This window comes from Vombatus ursinus, unplaced genomic scaffold (assembly GCF_900497805.2).
Source record: "Vombatus ursinus unplaced genomic scaffold, bare-nosed wombat genome assembly UNPS02014962.1, whole genome shotgun sequence".
Lineage (NCBI taxonomy): Eukaryota > Metazoa > Chordata > Mammalia > Diprotodontia > Vombatidae > Vombatus > Vombatus ursinus.
The window spans coordinates 3,987,257-3,993,124 of NW_020954740.1; the positions used below are offsets into that span (position 1 = coordinate 3,987,257).

The 5,868-nt window shown below is 40.1% G+C and overlaps 1 pseudogene; it reads right to left on the minus strand.

The window, feature by feature from the left end:
- Positions 1 to 478: 478 nt before the first annotated feature.
- LOC114030604 lies at positions 479 to 2,752 on the minus strand (annotated as a pseudogene).
- Positions 2,753 to 5,868: the final 3,116 nt, after the last annotated feature.

The following is a 5,868-nucleotide window of genomic DNA, read 5'->3' on the forward strand; positions in this document are numbered from 1 at the left end:
TTTCTTTTTAGATGCCTACAGTATTTTCTACTTGATCTGAGAAGAGGTCTGGAACTTAGCTATAATATTCCTGAGAGTTTTCATTTTGGGATCTCCTTCAGGAGGTGATAGGTGTATTCTTTAAATTTTATTTTACCCTCTGGTTCTAGAATATCAATACAGTTTTCCTTGGTAACTTCTTGAAAGATAATGTCCAGGTTCTTTATTTTCTGGCTAAAAACTGCATTCTCTTTATTCTGCATACTGTAATTTCAAAACAAAATAAACATTAACATACCAGAATACACAACATCCTATTCCCCAGATCAACAGAGAGGGAAAAGGGAACCTGTAAGCCTTGCCCTAATACACTGGAAAACAGGAGGAAAAAAAAGACTGAACATTTGCAGATGGAGCCAGGCAAGGACAGGGCCTCTACTACTGCTGTGGGAAAACACAGGGAAGTATACAGAGGGTGGGGTCTGATGTAGTGGTTCATCTAATCCACCTCCTCCATATGGGATGCATCTTCATCTCCTTCAAGTGGGGGGATCTCATTAGGAATAGCTGTACTGAGTTATTCTGCTGTCACTTCATCCTCATCAATGCCAAGACCTAGCTTAATCATGCAGTAAATTTGTTTTGAGTGAGTCTAAGTATCTTCAAGGGAGAAACCTGAAGACAGTGGAGCTGTCTCAAAAAGCAACATTACCAGGTATTTCACAGCCTTTTTGTTCTTGCAGCCTCAGCCTTCTGCCTCAGAGTCTCCACAATCAGGTGATCGGGATTTATTTCCAGGTGCTTCTTAGCCATCATGTGACCCATTATGGAGTTGTCTCTCAATTGCTGTGCTTTCATGATGTGTTCCATTTTGGCTGTCCAGCCATATGTGCTAGTCACAATGCAACAGGGTGAAGACGTCAGCCGATTGGAGATTGTTGCTTTCTCAGACTTCTTATCCAGAATTTCCTTCATTAGCTTGCACAGGTTTTCAATTTTTGACTTGCTGTCCTCCATTTTTTTTTCTTCATCCTCTGGAAGTTCTAACCCTTTTTTAGTAACAGAGACAAGGGTCTTCTCATCAAATTAATTTAGCTGCTGTACACAGTAGTCATCAATGGGCTCTGTCATGTATACTACTTCAAAACCATGTTTCTGGGACAAATAGGTGGTGCAGTGGATAGAGCACTGTCCCTGGAGTCAAGAGGACCTGAGTTCAAATCTGCCTCAGACACTTCACACTTACTAGCTGTGTGACCCAGTGCAAGTCACTTAACTCCATTGCCTAGCCTCTCCCCCCAAAAATGTTTCTGTACCTGTTCCACAAAAGCAGAATTGGCCACTTGTTCTTTGCTCTCACTGGTGATATGGTAGATGCATTTCTGGGTTTCCTTCATTCTAGACACATACTCAGACAAAGAAGTCACCTCATCTCCTTACTAAGATGTGTGATAATGGAATAGTTCAAATAGATGTAACCTGTTGCTTGAGTCCTCATGAATTCCAAATTTCAGGTTTTTCAAAGGGGCCTCATAGAACTTTTCGTAATTCTCTTTGTCTTCTGCCACTTCAGAGAAAAGCTCTAGACACTTCTTGACAATGTTCTTATGGATGACATTCAAGATTTTACTCGGTTGCAGCATCTCTCTGGAAATGTTGAGGGGCAGATCCTCAGAGTTCACCACACCTCAGATAAACTTAAGATACTCAGGAATAAGCTCTTCACAACTGTCCATGATCAACACAAGCCATACATACAGCTTAATGTTGTTCTTTTTGTTTTCAAAGAGATCAAAAGGAGCCCAGTGGGGGATGAAGAGCAGAGCTCTGAATTCCAGCTGACCTTCCAAAGAGAAGTGCTTTACTGCCAAGTGATCTTCTCAATTATTGGTGAGACTTATAAAATTCATCATGTTCTTGGCTAATGTTATCATGGTTATGTGTCCAGATGGGCTTAGTCTTATTCATCTCTTCCTGATCAATGTTTTTCTCCTTGATCTTGGTTTTCTTCTTGTCCTTGTCTTCATCTTCTTCATCAGATCCCACATCTTCAATCTTGGTTTTCTCTTCATCTTTAGCTGGGTCTTCCTCTTCTTTCTCTTTGTCTTCCTCTGTCTTATCATCACCGATTTCCTTGTCTTGTTCTTTCTCCAAATAAAGTGTGATGGGATAGCCAATGAACTGAAAGTACTTCTTTACAACCTCCTTGACCCACTTCTCTACCAGATACTCAGTCTGGTCTTCTTTCAGATGTAAGATCACCTTGGTGCCCCTGCCAATATGTTCACCATGGTCAGCACAGACTATGAAAAAGTCACCAGTAGAAGACTCCTAGGCATACTGTTCATCATCATTGTGCTTGGTGATGACAACTACCTTCTTTGCACCAAGTAAGCAGAATACAAACACATGCCAAACTGAAGCATCATGGAGATGTCTGCTTAGCCTGAAAAGCCTCCATGAAAGACTTGACAACAGTGTCCAAGTTATTGATCAAATCAGCTTTTATCATGCCAATGCCAGTGTCCACCAAAATCAGAGTGCACTCCTGAGGGTTGGGAATGATGTCAATCTTCAGCTCTTTACCACTATCCAATTTGGAAGGATCTGTCAAACTCTCATAGTGAATCTTGTCAAGGGCACCAGAAGCATTGGATATGATCTCTGAAAGGAAGATTTCCTTATTAGAATAAAACATGTTGATAATCAAGCATAAACCTGGCAATCTCTGCCTGGAAGGCAAAGGTCTCCAATTCCTCCTCTCCATGTTGTACTCAAGCATCTGGAGTGGTTTTGGATAAGAAGGGCGGTTTAAAAAAGTACTGAGTCCAGTGGCTTCAAAGGCCAGGTACCAAGAGGAGCTTGGAACAAGAAAGCTTGGCTCTTTTTTCATCATGACTTTCTGTTAGCTTAATAATTCTTAAATTATCTATCCTGGATCTATTTTCCAGATCAGTTGTTTTTCCAATGAGATATTTCACATCATTCTTTTGATTTTGATTGTTTCTTGATGTCTCATAAAATCATTAGCTTCCACTTACCCAGTTACAACTTTTAAGTAATTATTTTCTTCAGCAAACTTTTGTACCACATTTTCCATTTGGCCAATTCTGCTTTTCAAGGCATCCTCTTTTTTGGATTTTTGTGCCTCTTTTACCATTTGGCCTACTGTGTTTTTTAAGATGTTATTTTCTTCAGTATTTTTTTTTTGTGTCTAATTTACCAAGCTGTTGGTTCTTTTTTCATGATTCTCTTGCATCATTCTCATTTCTCTTCCCACCTTTTCCTCTACTTCTCTTACTTACTTTTTAAAATCCTTTTTGAGCTCTTCTATGGCCTGAGACCAAGTCATATTTTTCTTTGAAGCTTTGGATACAGGGATAGTGACTTTGGTGTCTTCTTCTAGGTGTGTTTAGATCTTTCTTGTCACCATAGTAATTTTCTATGGTCAGATTTTTCTTTGCTCATTTTCCAGTCTATTCATTGACTTTTACCTCTATATTAAAGGAGGGTTTTGGTTCCCAAGTGGACAGGGGACTCTCCCAAGCTTCAGGTTTTGTGCAGCTATTTTCAGAGGTAATTATGGGTACCTGTAAGTTTTTGGCTTCTTCAAGGTGATATGTTCTAGAGAGAGGTGTATTTACTACTTCCCATTACAATGAATGGCTTGTGAGTGACCATAATCACTCTTTTTAACCCTGGAACTTTGACTATGATCCCTGCTTCCCTGCAGCTGCAAACTTGGTTGTGCTAGTGCTCCTCCTCGCACTGGGACTAAGACCCAGGACTGCAACACAGCTCCAGGTATGGGCAATGCAACAGAGTTTTGACCCTGGTGCCAGCAAAGAGACCTCTGTAAATCTCCTTCTGACCTGTTGTCCTATCCCCTTACCATCTGTGTGCTGAGAGGTCTAGAAACCAGTACTGCCACCACTGAATCAATTACCCTGAAACCTGCTCCTAGTTTTCTGGGACCTGGTCTGCTCTGGTGCTGCCTTCAGTGGACTGTGTTCCTCCCTCACCCTGGTGCAACAGATCTTACCTGCCAACCTTTTAAGTTGTCTTGGGCTAAAAAATTGCTTCACTCTGTTTTTTTGTGGGCTCTGCTGCTCTACAATTCATTTAGTATCATTATTTAAAGGTATTTGGAAGGGTTTGGGAGAGAGCTCAAGCAATCCCCTAACTTTACTCTGCCATCTTGTGTCTGCCTCTAAAATACAAATTTTTTTTCCTTCTTCACTTTTGCATAAAAGTGAGGTATGGGCTTGTTTCCCAGTTGTTTAGTGATGCTGTTAATTTATGTGGCTAGTAGAGGGAAGAAGGAGAAGGAAGAATAAACTAAGTTCATAGAATTGTATGAGCTGAGGACAAGGGACCAGAAGCTGCTTGGATAGATAAGGCAGGAGGCCCTGCAGAGTTGACAAAGAGTTAAAAGGAGAAAGACTGAAATTCCATGGCACAAAGAATGGGTCTCCTTTCAAAGTTGGAAAAAGAGTTCACTGATCCCAATGAGGACATATGATAAAGGAACAAATATGATTATTTTTAGTTAAATGTTACAAATATAAAGATGAAGACAGGAAAGCCTTATGCATATACAAGGACAGGAAGGGCAGTTTTGTTATACCCTGCCACAACATCAGATGAAGAATTGGAGACACTGATGGTCATTATTCCTTAGAAGAAGAATATTTCATTTTTTATGCCCAAAACAGACTTAGCTTTATATAGACAGATTAGGCAGTCAATATTTAATCAATGAGATTTCATGGTTATGGAGGAATTCCTCATTACCTCCTATCTACCACTAAAATTCCTTCCCATGCACCAAGTCATGCTCCTAGGTCACTGTCTAGGCCTTATTTCTTTAACTTAAGGTTTGGGTCTTAGTTTGTTGTTATTGTTCAGTTGTTTCAGCTGTGTCCTGATCTTTGTGGCCCCATTTGAGCTTTTCTTGGCAAAGATACTGCAGTGATTTTCTATTTCCTTCTCCAGCTCATTTTACAGATGAGAAAACAAAGGTAAAGAAAATTAAAATGATTTGTCCAAGGTCACACAGCAAGTAATTGTCTCAGGCCAGGTTTGAACTCAAAATGATGAGCCTTCCTTCAACCAGGCCCACCATTCTATCTATTGTGTCATCTAGCTGCCCTATCGGTCTCAGTTTATGAACTAATGTATGTGAGACAGTGAATGTTTTAGGTGACCAGTGATACCTTAGCAATAGAATGCTTGAGAAACCAAATGAATGGGAGTGAGGGAGAATAGACCCCTTTGCAGTAAGGAAAAGGTAGCACAGTGGATAGAGTTTGGTGGCTTTTAGTCAGGAAGACCTGAGTTCAAGTCCAATTTCACACATATACTCTCTGTATGACTGTGGACAAATCTCTTCCTCTGTTTGCCTCAGTTTTCTCATCTGTTTAAAATGGGGATAATGATAGCACCCATACCTCTCCCAAGGTTGTCGTGAAAATCCAATGAAATAATAACTGTAAAGTGCTTATCACAGCACCTGACACTTAATAAGAGCCATGGGACTATTAGTTATTGCTGTTATTATTAAAATCATTATTGTTGTTATTTCAAGAAGAACTGCCAATAGGGTGAGGGTAAAAATGGAAAAGGTAAATTTTGTTGACTTCACAATTATGATCAGGCATAACCCTAGTCAAGATCTTCTGGGTGGAATGTAGTCAAGGGTGATGAGGCAAACTCTGTGATGGGTAGTAAGAGAGCACCTAATCTCTAAATGGGAAAGACAAAAGCTATGAATCCCCAAACCGGCTAAGGTCCGTGAGTAAACCTAATAAAACTGGCACAAGTAAAGCCAGAGAAGGTTGAAAAAGAGACTAGTGTATATTCAGTTTTATGAAGAGTGAGAAAGGAGAT